Source organism: Anser anser, assembly GCF_964211835.1.
Source record: "Anser anser genome assembly, chromosome: 10".
NCBI lineage: Eukaryota > Metazoa > Chordata > Aves > Anseriformes > Anatidae > Anser > Anser anser.
The window spans coordinates 9,791,781-9,807,840 of NC_139730.1; the positions used below are offsets into that span (position 1 = coordinate 9,791,781).

At 39.7% G+C, this 16,060-nt stretch overlaps 1 long non-coding RNA gene across 3 annotated transcripts in view; it reads right to left on the reverse strand.

Annotated features, from left to right (window-relative positions):
* The window catches only part of LOC310904614, a 35,523-nt gene extending 20,448 nt beyond the window's left edge, over window positions 1–15,075 (reverse strand). For 2 of the 3 annotated variants that reach the window (XR_014588479.1, XR_014588481.1), the window contains exons 1-2: window positions 2,360–15,075; window positions 1,266–1,355 (exon numbers count right to left, since the gene is read on the reverse strand). This is a non-coding gene — a long non-coding RNA (uncharacterized lncRNA). Of the gene's footprint in view, window positions 1–1,265 lie in introns of all 3 variants that reach the window. The other variant, XR_014588480.1, reaches the window with a different exon arrangement.
* Between the last annotated feature and the right edge of the window lie 985 nt (window positions 15,076–16,060).

The window sequence follows — 16,060 nt, forward strand, 5'->3', positions numbered from 1 at the left end:
GTGGGCTCAGTTTGTCACATCACTTTTCTCTGAGCTGCTAAGTGTCTTTCATTGTGACTTACAATTAGGTGCCTACTACTACCTGTGAGTTAGTACAGCACAGATCAAGTTGAGGAGCTGGGCAGGACCAAGTCATGCTCACGTTAGCTGATGCCTCCCTAACTCCCTATAAAATCACTACTTATCTAGCAGGCAAACAGAAATCTGGGTATTGAAACATTGGAGGCTTGCTGTCAGATCAGACAATGGAGAAAGGGATCCGTAGATCGTGGGAACAATCAAAAATGACGGAGCTGAACTTAGAAAGATTAGCTTAGAGAGAAGTAGACCTAGGGAAAGCTAGAAGCAGTTGGCTTGTGCAGCTGACTGAAGAGCAAGTTCCTGCTGAGGAACCAGAGGAAACAATCACAGGGCTAAAAGGCTGGGCTGGAAGCATGGGAGACTGCGCTCCATCTGGTTCTGCTGCAGTAGGAGCAGGTAGGTCCAGACCTACACATTGTCTGAAAGCAGCAGGAGCAGATGAGCCAAAGCACAATGATCGTGTTTTCTCAGCTACCCCTAATACAAATGAACGTGGCACAGGAAAGGATGCTGAAGGCAAGCAGGAGCTCTGCATGGAATGTTTTGCTGAGTTTTCCATGGGTTGTCAGCAGCTCTTTATGCACTTCAGGGCAGCCAAAAAAAAAAAAAAAAGAAAAAAAAAGAGGGAAACCAAAAACCACAGGCCAAACTGAAGGCAAAAGACTGAGGATTGAGCACAACAGTCTGCAAAGGGTGCGCCTCAGTAGCTGGATATCCCCAAAAGTGTGTGAAGAATTAAGACTTGCTTTTGCAGGACACAGTGGCTGGGGACACGAAGGTGCACAAGGAGGAAGGGAAGCAGAACCCAGGCACCATGCCAACCCAGATAACCAAGGGGACCAGAAGAAGGAAGCCACAAAGCTCTCCAGTAAACTCAGGGATTAGGAGAGGGGTAGAAGAACCAGTCAGATGAAGTAACTGACCCAAAACTCTCTTCTCAAAACTCAGAAAAGATTTGGCTTTTAAAAATATCAAGTGCTCTCCCCTCCACCTACTTCCTATAGATTTTTTTTTTTTAAACACTTTCTGGTTTTGGCTGGGATTGGATAGGAAGGTGCCAGAATGCCGGTAGGAAATCTGCCTGTTCTCACAGTGTTTCTGGCCCAACCAGGAGTAGGAGGGAGCTGGACTCTCAAGTGAGAGTCTGTTTCCATTTAATTTCCAGGACAGTTTTGCAGACTTACAGGGTCAGGCTAAGGTGCCAGACTTCTGGGTGCTTCTGAAAAAAATTGAGCCTTTGGAAATTTGTTCCTTCTCAGCTGTCAGGAGAAATGCTGTAAACACAAAGGGAAGAGAGTTGAGGAAACAACGGTGTCACTGGTAGGTTATTGACATCCCATTATGAAATGTGGAGAGTTAGAGCCTCCCATGCCATCTTCTTTATCAAATCACTCTTTTTTTCCAAGATCAGGTCTGTTTCATAACAGAAAACTGCAGGAGGTTATTTGAAGCATTAAGTCAGGGATAGCGCCTGGCTGGGTTGCACTGTGCCAGCCAGACAGCGAATACAAATGATTTCATTAACCTCTTAGTGTTTCTTCCAGCTCTGTATTTTATACCTTTAAAAATATTGGGGAAATATTTGTCATTGTGAGTTGGGTGATGCAGGTAACATCTGGTTAAAATAGGAGATCCTAGAGAGTTTTGCTAGGTGATAGACTTTTGTGGGCTACTCACTTATTAGCTATAATTCCCTGAGAGTTGTTTTGGGGAGGCCAGAGAGGAAAACTGTTCAGAGGCTGATGATTGAAAGGCAGGAGAATCCTCCCCGAGAGCAAGCAGAAATAAAAGCAAAGCCTTCTGGGAATCGTCAGCGTGGGTGTAACTTGCTAGAGGTTTAGGGTTTTTTCCCCTCCTCCCACAGCAGCAGAGCATGCATCAGTATCCTTCTGACTTTCAGCTCCTGCGATTGCACGACTCTTTCTGTGTAACTCTTCTCCACAGACCAGCCCTGACAGGAGCTTACAGAACTCTGTGATTACTCCAAGTGTCAGTAAAGTGAATGGGAAAACTCTGCTGAACCTGTCCCTCAAGGGGTTTGTGAAATCAGTACAAGAATTTGTCTAGCTTTTCTTTAGCTCTTCCCTGGGGTTAAATACTCAACCCTTTTGAATATATTTATTTTCTTTCAGCATATCAAAGAAACCACCCATTTAATTTTTTTTTTCTTTAAAAATCTCAGTCCACCCATAATCAAAGGCAAATCAGATTTTCTAGAATTCAGAGGAAGGAAGAAGCAAGGATTCGTATTTTAGATTATGAAGAAAATTCACCTTACCTCTAGATGCGCAATACAGATCTTTATTATTTTCAGATTTTTATTCTTCTAAAGGAAGAAAGTTACTTCAGCTCAAGTCTCTCTGTGCTGCCAGCACCACTTTCACACAGTCCAAAAGAAGCAACACCTATCCCTTTCTCTGTTTGTGTAACTGGCATGTCCAAAGCAGAATGACTGCAACAACAAGTCCCATACCAGGCACAGAGCTAGCAAAAGACAGAAAAACAGGATATAAAAGCAGCTGCCTGACTTAAGGTAAGCGATGGTAACACATGACCCATGAAAAATGAATGCAACTCCAAAACACTTCTGAGCAAATGCAAATCCAGAATGAGCATGTCTTAATAAGAGCTCGTACTGAGTTATCAAAGACACTAGGGTAGGAATGGGATTCATCCTTCATAATATTGCATCTAGAGTGTAGTTAAGAAACATATATCACTCTTCAAACACCTAATTCCAGCAGAAATATGAATTTCTGAATCTACCTGCATGTTTCAGAGAATCTCTAAGGTTTGAAAAGATTTTGTACAGGAGAAACTTGTTTGTAGGTGTGATCAAGCCTAACAGATGTTGACATTTATACATGCTTTCCTCCCCACATGTACATTTTTTGCTGTTTATTTAGGAATTCTGTCCCCCCACTCCACACAGGTTTTTCTTCTATTTTTAAGTGAAATTTTAAATTATAGGCAAAACTGGCATGCAAAACCTTCTGTGGTCCAACAGGTCTTAGAATGCCTCTTTGGAGAAATCACCTTTCTGAAAGATTTTGGCAGTTCTAGCAAGAACTCGCAGGTGTATGCACAAATCTGTTTGGGAGATGTCTTTAAGATATTCAAAACCTGACCGCAGCTGGTCCTGAGCAACCTGCTCTTGGTGTCCCTGGTGGAGCAGGGGGGTGGACAAGATGACCTCCAGGTCCCTTCCAACCTTAACCATTCTGTGGGAACAGACTGGGGCAGTGGGTGCTGGAGAAAAGCAGAAATGAAGACGTGCATTTTATCCACATCAGAACATTTTCACACTCTCCTTTACACACTTGACTCTGCACAATCCCATACCTTTTCTCCCTGCTCTCCTTCCCCTATCCTCTCTACAGTATTATGTAGATGAACACTGAAGACATTTCTGCAACAATGCACCTTCCCATATAATTCAAAAAAGGAGTTTTTATACAGGGCAATAGAAGAAAAAACAGATGGAGTGTTGTCAGTCAAGACATTTTGGAGATACTCATGGGGAAACTGTCAAGAAGCAAACACTGAAAAGCTAGCAATATAAGTGCAGCTTAAAATATAAACGATTGTATTGCTATCCCAAACTTGGACTTGTCTTCCTAGATGATGTGCCACATTTAAAATACTTTTGAAGAATCTGGAGAAGATGTGAAAAGCAGGCTCACCATGAGAGACGAGGTGCAACATTAGCTGTGAAACAGCTTACAAGATTTCCAGTTGTCAGCTATGCCACAGCATGTTTCCAAACCTGTTTTAAATAATACGAAAAATAGCAACAACAACAGCAACAATAATAATAAACCTAGATGTTCTACTGAAAATTAACAAGCATTGTTCATATGCCTGCTCTATCTATAAAATGTTTAGAATCAGAAACAAAGAAAGAGTGAAGACTAAATATTAGTAAATGGTACAGGTAATGGAAACCTGGGCTAATAACGTTCAAAACTGCACAGACCATAGGTAAACAAGGGCCCAAATGAATATACTAAAAAAAAATCACCAAAGACATTTAATTTTCATATTCTGAACTTAATAACTACAGGGAATTAATTTCCAGACATGTTAGTTAAGGTAGTTATACACCTGAATGCCAAAAGAAGGTCCAGGGCTGGAAGAGAAACCAAGAATGAACAGCCACGCTCACTTTTGGGGAGAAGGGCAACTACACTGTATGATGTATAAAAATACACGACTTGTTTGATGTTATATGCTGTTAGATAATTATCAGAATTGCACAGCTGACTTAATGTTAGAATTATTTGGTTGTGTTTAACTATTAGAGGCTTTAATGTTAGCAGAAATATTTAAGGCCTCCATAGGTACAGTTTTAAGTCATAAGCAGTAACTGTAAATTAACATTCTGAATGTTATTTGGTCACCTCATAAATTCCTTAGGACTGGATACTTTCTTCAGTGCACTCAGCCTTGACCTAACGACTACCCTCTAGTGATCCAAGAGCAGAGTTTATGGTTGTAGGCACTGAACTTTAAGGAGTCTTTGAATGAAAGCCATGAGGCAAATGTGTAATGCATCTATGAATCCACTGGGGAACTCAACAAAAACACTAATACCTTAGCCAGCCGCATAGCTTTAGGCCTCTGAAGATAAAAGAAAATGCCCTAATTAATAAGCCACCCACTCCTTCCAATAATTCTAAATCGCAGACTGAATAAACATTGTGACTAGTTCAACAACAACACATACATATCTAGGAAAGGAAGAGTTAATGGATGTAGCAGGTGATGGATTCACCAGCCTTCCTAGAACACAAGGGCTGGTGGGCCCTTGACAGCAGCAGCTGCAGGCCGCTCACAGCCTGCTCCCCAGCTCAGCTGTCACACTGCGGGCTGGAATACGAGGAACCTCTCTCGGCCTAGCAGCTGTCTCTCTTCATGGATTGCCCAGTTCACTGCTTCCAGACATCAGCAGTTTCTCCCTGCTCAAATCCTCTTTGCACACTTTTGTGCGGCTTCTGGTTCAAACCTGCCCCGGGGATGCAGAGATGGTCACATCCCGCACTACCTTTCCACGGTAAAAAACAGAATCGTTTTATTCTGGCATTCAGGCTGGAAACCAGACAATCCTGCAAGCGAGCCGAACCAGCCACTTTGAAGCTTTCAGAGATAGCAGTTACAATTTCATAACAAACTTCAAAATAAATAAGGTAAACGTGCCTAAGTCACAGACTGCTCTGTGAAGGATACCACAGATAGCCATCTTCCTAAGCGTAGTTGCACTTCCTTCAGTGGAAACAAAACACTGTGGATAAGTGCTGAGACATGTCTCTAAGTGAGCTTGTGTTCAAAAGCGAGGCTCTTATCTTTGTAATCTTCTCACTGCGATAGGAGCGGGGTAAGCAAAGCCAAGGTTAGATACTGCTCGGCTAACAATAGAAGCATGTGGTGCCTTTCAGAGCATGAATGCCAGCTTTTGACTGCAGGTGCTCTTGTGGTGGGGCCACGGGAGGAAAGAAATAACTGTCATCCTTTTCCATTCAATTTACAGTCAAAAGAGTGTTTGTAATTTAGTAGTTGACTGGCTGAAGCTCAGCCCATATGGTAGGTGTTGTTCAGCAAAGGAAAAAAAAAGCCGACAACATACAGTACTTCAACCAGAAAGAACAGGCAGTCTGTGCCTCAGCTACAAGGCAATGCTGGCCCACTTTCATTCATATTTAAATGTGCGCGTTTACACTGGGGACAGGGACACCAAGCCACATTTCCTAATACTGCAAATTATTGCTTTCCTTTAGGTCTTGTGTATTATACATAGAGAGAAAAAAAGTGAATGCAGATTTGCATCAGCGTCCCATGAGGAACGTTAAAGGTTAGAAGCAAAACCAGCTGGAAAATGCATAAAGAGCACAACACAGTCCCATTTACCTTCTGATCAGCAGCTCTAAAAGGCCCAGAAGTCGCTGTCTACAGCCCATAATTCTGTACACAAAGAAACGGAAACTGCACAGATCATTTTAAACACATCTGTGAGATGAAATGTAATTCTGAATGAAATGTCTGGATATATGAGGACAGTCTCACTTGTCTGTCAATAACTTGGCTGTTATTGACATTTCCTTTAAAACAGAAAAAAAGTTTAACATGACATATACCTCCCCTGGACTCTTATGTAGAAAACAATTCTTTCAGCAAGAAACTTGAAGAATGACACTGAAGTGTGGGATGATGATTTCAGGTTTAGTTTTAGCTCAGGGGAGTACTGTTAAATAAACTAACTATCGAAACAGTGCACACTGGCTGGTTGGGAAGAACAGTCAAAAGACAAGGAAGACTGCAGGATGTTCAACAGCTCTGGAGCTTCCCAGGAAAATAAGGATTAAAGCAAAAGAGGCAAAGAGAAAAAAGAACACGCTGGAAGGAGGAAAGGAAAAGGGGACAAACCTAATCTTTTCTACAAGTGAATCTCACTTCTGTACAGCAAAGTTTTTAAAAACATTTATAGAATCACTGGACCTGGAACTGATACATAACTTGAAGTGAAGATGAGGTTATTTCAACTGCAATTAGCTTTGTACAGAAATGCAGGGCTTATGAACTTCTGTTTTTCCCATACAAACTAATCCCAGACAGGAACTTCACAGAAATTGTATTTGCACATCACTGTACACATTGGCAGCTACTGCCAAGCAGCCTTTTTTTTTTTTTTTTTACTCATTTTCCCTTTAATTTAGGACAGGACACAGATCACATTAATAAGCCAAAAAGGACATGTCGGCCTCAAATGACGTCTATCTAAAAATGGTCAAAAGTAGCATCTATGGTCTTCCACCAGTTCCCAAACTGTCCGGCAGCATAGGTACCTTGCAGTCGTATCTTCCTAGGGACAGTTTTCTCTTCCTGTTGCATGTCAAAAGCCTTACAACAAAACATGAAACTGAAAAAGCAGGAGAAAGAGTAAAAGTTACCGTATGCAAATCAATGTGAAGACACTGCTTTGATTTGGTTGATTTTAGCACAGTTATATGAGGCATTCATTAGGCACTAAATTTTAAGACCAATAACAGAGAAAAGCAGTAACGCTCTGAAGACAAAATACATGCAGGCCAGCACAGGGAAGGACCAACAAAGGAAAGAGGCTTTCTTTGCTTCAACCCAGTTACAGGCTGTGGCAAGAAAATTCAGTTCTTCAGACTCAGAGAAATTGGAGTTCTTCACTACTTGCAATACCCTGGATAACTACATGAAAGTATTTACTAAAGAAACTGCTATGCACCATTCAGAAGTATTTTGAAAGAACCATTTGCAAGAAGCTCTACTGAAAACATGTGGTGTTAAATGAGAAAAAACTGTTTGTTGGTTCACATAAGATTGGCTTTCTCTATAAATGAAGGACATTTGCTGGAAGTAAACTGATACATTTTGATTTTTTGCTATGTTTCTGAAATTTAAAAGTTGGTGATTGTGGAGAAGAGTTTATCTTTGCTGCTGTGTCTCAGGCTAATTAATAAAGCTATTTTGATCACAAAATTAAAAGAAAATGCCTAAGTTACTGGATGTTTGTACCACACCAGTAGAGTGGCATGTAACAGGCACGTTAGAAACATTAAATGTGGCTATATGTATCCCAATTTATTATCTTTAAAATGTTGTTTTGAGCAGCTAAGGTAGTTGCATATCTAACAATATTAACATAAGCACGTTGTATTCTACGGTATATTTCTGCAGGTTTTATTAGCAAGGCCAGGAGTCAACATTACTGATTTACAGTCTGTAAAAAGGGTGATGTCATTGAAATGTGAAGAAGGTCAGGATCCCCAAAGACAAATTATCTTAACAATAGAATGAGATCATTCCATATACTTGTCTGCTCCAAGGAGCAATAATCAAGCAAACCTACACGTAAAGACTATGCTGAGCATTAGATAAAAGCTACTGAGGCAGCACTTTTTCCAACGTAATACAGTAGAGCGCTGTAGATTTTGCTCTCAAGCTTCACTCATGAAAAAGCTTATTATGCAAGGGTCCTGATCCATTTATTTTTGCTAAAGTATTACAAAGAAAATATGTTAAACATATGTAAATTTGAACAGAAAGTACATTTGGTTCCATTTCAAATAGAAGCACTAGTACCTACATGGAACAAAATAATAGGACTCACTAGAAAAGGGAAGATTGCTTTTGAACCTTTATGCAAGATTTAAAATAAATCTTTTCCCTGCACTAAAATTCCACAGGCTGGTTAAGATATGAATCAGTCTAAATAGTAAAATCCCCTATTGATTTTCATAGGTCTTCAAGCAGAATAGTTTAGCTTCATTGACTTAACAAAGCTACAACATTGGCTAAATAATGTTAGCTACCAAGACAATAGAATTGCACAAGTTTACACTTAGCTGAGTAAAGATCCTCATTTTTGTTACTCCCAGAGTGATTTACACAGAATCCTATAGGTTGTGTTTCTCCTATAGACATGGAGGGAAGTGGTGGTTGTGCTGTGGTGAAAAGAAAAACTGTGTCTCCAGAACAGGGAGTGATGCTAATCATCTGCAACAAGTATCAACAGTTCATCAACTTTCTCAAATTAAGACAGTTTGTACAAATGGTTAATATGTAATGAGGTCTCCTCTTATTTAGAAGTTATAAGCATTCAATTGTTAGCTTGCCTCTTTCATCTCAGATAAATATGAATTGCCAAAGTTCAGTGCTTCTGAAGTGAAAAAGAAGTCCTACATAGGCCGTTTAATAAAGAACTGCAGTTGCGTTCCCACATGAGCTAACTCGCTTCCTGGATGTGGGTGTTTCATTTAAACTTCTAAGAGGACATCAAAACACATTTACATGAATACAGATCACTGGTTCCGCTGGGTGATTTAAATGCATCTTACAGCTGTGGGGAAGGACTTCCTCAGTTTTCAAAACATTCTTTAGAAAAGGAGTTATTAACTTAGTATTTTCTTTTTATATATATCAGTAAAATTAGATCTACCTCCAAACTCCTGCATCACTTAGCATCAACACTCATCCTCCTTCCATTTGCCCTGTACCAAAACTCTAACACTTTTGCTTGACAAAATTTTGTGACGCATTCTGAGTTTACAGGGAATGCTCCTCTAGGTGGTAGGCATGATTCACAGCTATTCCCACCTGATGCCATCACAATATCCCAGTATAGCCTACGGAGTTTCTAAAATCAAGTCCTTCCTTACTGATTAATACTGGTGTGCTGGAAGTCCGATTGTCATGAGAAAAGAGACTCCTCTGCGCAATATGTTGCCTCCTGGGTATTCCTTCCAGAAGGTAAGGATAACCTCTAAAAACAAACAAAAACTAAAAAAATAAAACCCAGCAATAATAATAATAAAAAAAACACAACACCAAGGCTGTTCCTTTAGTGGAAATGCAGTTTTGGACTTGTCTCACAATGTAGTTAAATGTTTGCTCACCTTGCAGATCCTCTGTGTGGGTGAAGGTGAATGATGCACACAGCCCTATCAGTTGATCACAGGAATGTGGCCCATTGAAGAACCATCCTGCCCTGAGGGACACAACAAGGTCTATGTATGGAAGGCTTTATCAGTTAATGCTGCATAAACCGGTAATGACTTCTGATTAGATATTATAATACATCCCTGAGCAATCAGCCTAGAAAAAACACCCCAGATTTTGCCATCAGTTCCTCCTCTGCTGCACAAGCCACAAATCATTCATTTCGCTTCCCACAAGTATGCATTTAGCTTTTTAAAAAACATTGTACAGCAAATTATGCAGTGTTCAAAAAGACATTTGCCAGGGCTCAAGCAAAAGAGAAAACACATTTTTTTATATCTTGATGAGTTCCTGGGATATTCTCCCCTATTTTTATACCTCAAAGGAAAAGGAGGATGCTATTTGGGAGTGTCATTTTCAGCCAGTGATAAATATCATCACCAAGAGGTTTGACACAGCATCAGAAGAAGAAACATGCCACAACAGGGGAAGTCCCCAGCTTTGCTTTGAAACACTGAAATTACACCTATGATTCAAAATATTTGTTTAAATCCACAGTTACCTCTTATGTTGTCATGAATCTAAAACAGAAAATGTTTTCTAGGGAATAATAAAATCAATGTAGCTTGAAGTTATGGAAAATATCCTTTGATTTGGAAATAACAAAAGTTGCAGGATCTCAATCTCTATCAGGAAATCATTTTTGCAAACCTTTTCTGTAACAACTCCATCAACCTTTCCAAAATATTTGTTATAGCAAGGTCTCTGAATCTTCCAAATTCTTATTTTCACTGCTATAATGTTACTTCTGGTTGCACAATTTTCAAAATTAAATTTTGCCCATTTCTCTAGTAACCATCTCTCTATCTTCTGTCCCTGATTACTGCTGCACCTACAACAGAATTTATTGTCAACAGATGCAGAGTGAAAAGCTCACACTGTAATTTGTTGCCCTTCATTACTTATTCAGGATGGTTAAAGCTGATCTGAAGTATTCAATTTCAAATAGATTTTTACATCTAAAATATCAAACATAATTTGTCTTTTTTGTCACTTATGTTGAAAGGCTGGATGATGGTATTGTGCAAGACTGAAGTATCAAGTCTTTCTTCTCTCTTACTGAGCAAAGAAAGGCTGATTCATAAGAATCAGTGAAAGAAGGAAAGATCCAGTCCATTTTGTAGGTTCATTCAGTATCACTTGCCTAAATCACCCAAAGATTTAGCCTAAGCAGTAAATGCACAGTACAAACATGCTTGTTTGTCTGCTCTGAGGCAAGCGAGAGGCTAAAGGAATTGTGGTGCTGTGCTTTTTTGTTTCCTGAAGTCTATAAAAGAAAACCCAAGGTATAAAAAATAAAACAATCAACTATTCTTTGAACATTTACCCTGAAAAAAAAGCAGGAATAACTCAGCAGACATACTACAAGGAGTAAAGAACCAAGGCTATCATTCCCCTCCCTACCCCCAACGGCTCAATATTTTAGCACAAGATTTACTGTCAGCCTCCAGCCCTTCTGCTCTGGAACATGCAGACTCAAATCAAGAATTAAATCTAAGGAAAAAGGCATCTGTTCAGGGACTATTAGCAGTTCTCTGTTTTATAAAGTGACCAATGTTTCAAAAGGATTCAACATCTTTTCTTTTTAAAGAAGGATTTTGCAAAAAGCTTATCTGTAATGAAACATAAATAAATAAATAAATCATTTATAAAAAGTATTACAAAAGTCACTTTTACAGTTACAGTAAAAGACCACAACACAGACATTAAGAGTCTGTCCTTCAAAACCACAGGTCTTTCATTTGCTTAGTGGTTTGGGACTTTTTGTTTGTTGCTTTTAAAGCAAAATACTATATTTGGGGGTTCTTGTATGCATTTGGTTTTTTCTGCCATCATGGTGAATCTGCAAACATTTTCATGTTCTCCTCTAATTTGATGCCAACTTCAAGCTGGAAACTTTTTTTTTTTTTTTAATGAAAACAGAGATTCTGATGAAATGCAAGACCTGAGGTTTTTAGGAAAAACAAAATATCACAAGATTTGTCACAAAAACATGTAGCTGGCAACAATAACATTCTCCTTATGCACAGTAGCTTGCTATTTACAGGAGTGCTCACAAGCCTGCAGACATATTGCTGCTCTCCAGTAAAAAAAAATAAAAAAATACTATAAATACAAAAGGCTCTGCTATTATCACCACAAATACCTGTTACTTTGCAAGTCAAGAACAAAATGAAAGTGGCACAAAACCCAGCTCCTCATCTGGCAGAAATCAAAACAGGACTCAACTGAAGTCACAGAAACCACAATGATTTACCCAAAATGAGATTCTGGTCCTAAACCTCAATCTATATGTATTAAAACTGAAAGTTAGGCTGTATTACACACCACACTTCCATGTAATCGGTCACAAAGGAGGGCGTATCTTCCACAGAGGCAACTTACCACCCTAATGCAAATGCCATGCCAGTCACACAGAATACCAAAGGCTGTCTGAAAATTTGCTAACAGTGCAACTGGGAGTGTGTATGATTTTCTTCACCAAACAGTTCCTTTGTTGTTCTTTCACTTTTCTCCCAGCCCAGGTTAAAGCTAATATCCAGCTTCACTGAATTCCAGCTCTTTTGGTCTCTGTTTTCCTTTGGCAGCCTGCTAAATGGAAATACTGTCTCTGGGTTAACATGGCCAAAAGTATGAACTGGGTAACTTCTCTCTTGATTGTCTACGAGTGAATCACACATCATATGACAATGACATTGCTCAAGTTCAAACTGCTAATATCAATACTAAAGCTGTTTATACAACAAAAGCAAGGGAATCTTAAAGTTACTTCACCCTTCAAATATGTTCAGAAGATGCAGCCATTTGGCAATTTTTTCAGTTAGCTATGAGGAAATCTATAGCTTCAGTCTTTCTGTTCAGAGAAATAAGTTACCTGCTTTTGTTCTGGAGCTTGCAGAATCCAGTATGTCAGTCACCACCTCTCTTGTCTACACACTTAAATATTTTCCTTTGTCAAGCACTGTTTTAGCAACTTCTGTTTGGCTTGGAAGAAATGGTGTTGACAAGCTCAAGCACAACCGGCGGCTATCAGAAAGCAGGACAGTTACTTTATTTCCCTCTCCTAAGGCCTAAACTCTTCCAGCCCACGCTTCATGCTCCTAGCAATATTCAGCTTTGGGGTGCTCAACTGAAAGAGAACCGTTAGAAAGAAAATTTTAGTTTCCCTTACAGCATTCTCCTACACAAGAGGAGAGGAAGCTCTGTAATTCCTTGACCCTGGGGCTCCCACTCTCACGCAGTCTGGGGATCTCAGAACATCTCTTCAAAGATCCTTGCACACAGATACTGTTTAGTTCTGTAGACTCCACCTGTCCCAGCAGCAAAGATTCAACAGAAGTCATGATTCACTGCTGGGTCCCAGCAGAAAGGGCTTAACAAGGTTACACAGAACTGCTTTCAATGCAGTCAGTAAACTGGAACCCAGGGAATTGCTGCTGCTGGGAATGCACCACGCTCCCTTAAATGATAAGCCTGCTGCAGTCAAGGAGTTGCTATGAAATCCACAGGACAGCAAGAGAGACAGAGGAAAAAGCTACAGAGGTTGTTTCTTCATGCTTTCCATCACAAAGGCAAGATGGCACAGAAGGCATGCCCTGACTGGTAATTACATTCTGCCTGTCAGGACAGCCTATCTTTTCATACAGCGTGCTTGTACACTATTTATTATTGAGCACTTGTAGAGAAACAATGCAATCTGATTATGCAATTAATATAGTTACTATAAAGGCACCCATATAAGTGCAATGTGATGTTTTTCACGGCATTTTTACATTTATTCTCTAGCCTTTCTCTTTCACACCAACTGCAGCTGAATTACGCACTGGCCTTGATGCTTACAATGTTGGATGTGATAGGAACAGACTAGACATTGTTTTATTACAAGAAGGTTAATTTAAAATAACCTTCCTAAGCTGTTCATACTACACGACAGCAACATTACAAGGAGAAGACTTGGGTTCCTGAACAGGATCAGCTTTCAATCCCCAGACTAGTGATAGCAGCACTTGTCATGAACATACTGTGCCTAGTCTCCAGGGGAAGTGCAGCTTCAGCTGCCACTTACACAGCTCCTTCTGTCAGTCACTCACTCCCTGAAGCAATGCCAGTTTTTTCTGAAGAGCCATTCTCTTGACCTCCTAAAGGTAAATGCTACCATGACAAGTGAAGAAAGACAGCAAACAATTAGCTTCAAGTATGCTCCATAGCATCTCCATCACCTGTTAGTGTATTACAGCACCAATTGGCTCTGGATACATCTGTGTCACTGAGCAAATAAATCAGTCTTTGGAGTTAGGTGGATTGCTGTAAGCTCATCATGTAAAGGAGAGCATTAGAAAAACAAAAAATAAGGACTTCTGTTCAAACACACGTTAGAGGCAACCAGAAACTGCTGTTTTGTATCACACATACTATGATTTATTTATGTCATCTCAGTCCCTACTCCTACATGCCTGACGTTGACTTTGCATGCTCCCCTTTGCACCAAGTAGGATTAAGATCTCAGAGCACTCAGGCATTAAATCTAGCCCAAAAAGTTATGCTGCTTTCACATGTGGCAAAGGAGTGGACTTCCTGAAGCTGCCATGGAGTTCAAGTCCTCTTTAATCATGACTAAACCTGCCTTTTCATCATGATCAACCTTCTTACAGTTCCTCTGTGGACAGCACTTCAGCTTGCATTGCACAGTGACCATTCCAAACCATTTCCTTACAATCACAAGACAGCTGAACACCCCCTTCTTCAAATTGTTTGAAGTCATCAATACAGCAACAAATTGCATTCATAGGGTGCACCTAGTTAGGAGGCCATTCTGTGCTAACCCTCTCCAAAATTCCTTTTGCTCCTCCATAGCCTTCTTTTTACCTTAAGTTTCTGGGCTTTATTTTTATTTTTATTTGCAAAGTGTGAGGGAGCAGGAAATTATTGCTTGCAGGACAATATGACAGAGGGGACAATGGTGCTCATGACTGTCGTGGAGTCATCACTGAAGCCCCAGACTTAAGACCTCTTAAGACTTGTGCTACAGCAAAACAAATGGCATTATACTCCAGGGTAGCAGTTTACACTGGCATAAATCATTCAGAAAGCAATGAAACAAGAGCGATTTATTCATTACCTGACTTAATTTATTACAGTGTAAAAGAACCATATGAAAATTCTGGAAAGAGCTCTCCACAGATGGGAAAAAAGCCAGCACTGAATTGGTGATGATGATCAATCTGCCTCCCATTTGTAATTCCTCTCGAGAAGATGCATATTTTAGCTGTGCTTTGTGTCCACTTCACAAAAAGCAGCATAACATTACTGAATTCCCCTCCCTCTCGGGGGATAGCAAACGTGTTTGTGAACATGTAGGAAAAGCAGAGCTTAAAAAGGCTACAGATTCTTTTGAGAAATGCCTATTTTGATGCTGTGTAGATTATTATTTATTGTTAGCCTTTTACACCAGCAGCTTTTCGGGGGGGGGGGGGGGGGGGGGGGGAATGCACCTAGGAATATCACTGGAGAACAATGAGAGATACCACTTTTTGAAGGCTGAAGGACAATCCTTTCACATGGCCATCAAAAATGCAAACAGGAAAACACAACTGAAATTTTGCCTTTTTTTTTTTTGTTCAAATTCCAGAATGAGCAAGTCTTTAGGAAGACGAATGGTTTCAGTAAAAATAAGTAAGTAAATCAATAATAAAAATACTCCTCTAAAGAATCAATGAGGGGGAGGGGAGTTTATGGAGTTAGATCCCTGGTAAAATAGGAAGCGAAGGAGGAAGAATGAGTAGAGGGGGAGGAAAGATAAATTAAAAATAAATAAATAAAGCTCCTGTAGGAAAACAGCATCTGTTGAAACAGAAAAGTCTCTGCCAAACAGCCCAAACCACATCACTTTATGGTATCTATTTTCTCCTCCTGTTAGTCATGCTTTGCAAGAGTTTTATAATCATGGAATGATACAGCTGTAAAAGACCAGTGCCTCCAAACCTTTCAGTTCAATGTATTAATAGAAACTATAAAAATTAATATTCATTTTTATCTTATCTACTTTTCAGTAGATCCAAACAAGCACAAAACAGATCAAAAAGCACATACTCACAATGAAGAATATGACCAAGCCACATCAAATAGAGACCAAAATTCAGAAATATTGCTACATCAAAATGGTATTTACATGTGAATGTTTTATGTTGCATGTAAACTTTTTCCTGAGCACCAGTTAAGTCAGCCAGGCCTGCACAGACATCTCAAGTTAACACACTGCTTTCCTTCTCAGGACTGTACTAAAAAAGCAAATTACAGATATTAGCAAATTTGAGACATATCTGTGCATGGTCTAAAATTAGAGATTCTACACCACATTCTACCAATCTTTCTCCAAGTTTTTTGGATCCCACCTTCACAAAATCCCAAGAAGCCTGAGTTATGGCCGTGGAGATGGCCTCAGCTTTTCATAAAA